The sequence below is a fragment of the Morone saxatilis genome, unplaced genomic scaffold (genome assembly GCF_004916995.1).
Source record: "Morone saxatilis isolate NCDOM2014 unplaced genomic scaffold, NCSU_SB_2.0 Contig16, whole genome shotgun sequence".
NCBI lineage: Eukaryota > Metazoa > Chordata > Actinopteri > Moronidae > Morone > Morone saxatilis.
The window spans coordinates 28240596-28242179 of record NW_023339718.1 but is presented as its reverse complement, the minus strand read 5'-3'; the positions used below and the strand labels follow the sequence as shown (position 1 = coordinate 28242179).

General features: G+C 39.5%; 1 protein-coding gene across 1 annotated transcript in view; it reads left to right on the top strand.

Annotated features, from left to right (window-relative positions):
* The window catches only part of LOC118326016 (NMDA receptor synaptonuclear signaling and neuronal migration factor-like), a 24133-nt gene that overhangs the window by 14589 nt on the left and 7960 nt on the right, over positions 1–1584 (top strand). The window lies entirely within an intron of this gene.

Below are 1584 nucleotides of genomic sequence, written 5' to 3'. Positions count from 1 at the left end.
TCACCCTTTCACACACATTTACACAGCGATGGCAAACAGAACAGAAACTAACTCATTCATTCATATACATTCACACACACCGATGCCGATCAGAAGCAATTTGGGGTTCAGTATCTTGCTCAAGGATGCTTCGACACGTGGCAGGAGGAGTCGAACCAACAACCTTCCGATTGGGTGACGACCCGCTCTGCCTCTGAGCCACAGCCACCCACAATCGTAACATCAGAACTTAGGTTCATCAGAATTTATTTGTGCTTTATGCATGGAGCAACGGTACTGTGCATGTGTTAGAGTATGAATTCGACATGCCATCAAAAACTTATTCCTTAAAATCCTTATTGATTGTCATTTGGTCAGTCTCCACTGAAATGTTTAGACTGGTGTGTACTCATTTATTGTGTTTGTAGCTGTGACTCTGAACTCACAATTGCTTTTGAACAAGAAATGTGTAATTTTTTATCATATTCGTTGTGTATTTATGTGTGTGTGTGCGATTATGTACTGGAAAGTTCAGTTTGTATCTAACGCTGGTGAATTGAGTACCATAAAACTCAGTACTTCCTTGCATTTGTTTGTTTGCTATATCTGATCTGATCTGATTTGATTATGAGTAAAATGTTTAGAGTGATTCTTCTCATTACATTTTTAGTACTTGCTGGCTGGCAGTGCCTCTGTAGTCAAAATGAAGATTTCGTCTCATTTGGTTAAAGAATAGAATTATAATATCTTGACAACTGCATAACTGGATGAGAGAGGGAGTTTAGCCTAGCCTCAGCAACAAAATGTGTTTGTTTCCTACAAACCTAGTTTGTAGAAAAACTACAAGAAATATTCTGGCAATTCAGCCTGTCCTTCTGAGATATCCAATACTGATGATTAAACATTTATTTTATAGTCTGTCTTCAGTTGCCATTTAAATTAGTAGATAAACTGCTTTATCCTCTTTTGACAGTTAACCTTAATAGGCTAGTTGCAGTCTATGGAAACCCCCATGACTTTAATCTGGGAGACTGAAAAAAAAGATTGCACCAGGCTCAGATTTCCTGAGGTCCTTGATATGAATTAAATCAATAACATGAATAAAGCAATATGGTTTTTCTGTTAATTGATTAGTCACTAAAGTCATTTTCCAAACAAAAATGCCCCAAATCTGCAGGGTCTCGATTTGTAATTTCACCTTCCTAAATCCCGCCCCTTTTTGCAAAAAAAAATGCTATCTAACTGGCGAGCTAATTTACATGAATCGTTGGTTGGCTAGTTAGCTAACAATAGTTAACTTAAGATGTGACTATATACTGATCAGTCATAACATTATGAGCACTGACAGGTGAAGTGTAGCAGGCAGCGTTAGGATTTGAGAGACTTTGACAAGGGCCAAATTTTGATGGCTAGATGACTGGGTCAGAGCATCTCCAAAACTGCAGCTCTTGTGAGGTGTTCCGGTCTGCTGTGGTCAGTACCTATCAAAAGTGGTCCAAGGAGGGAAAAGTGCTGAACCAGAGACAGGATCATGGGGGGCCAAGGCTCATTGATGCAAGTGGGGGAGTAAAGGCTGGCAGACGAGCTACTATAGCTCAAACTGCT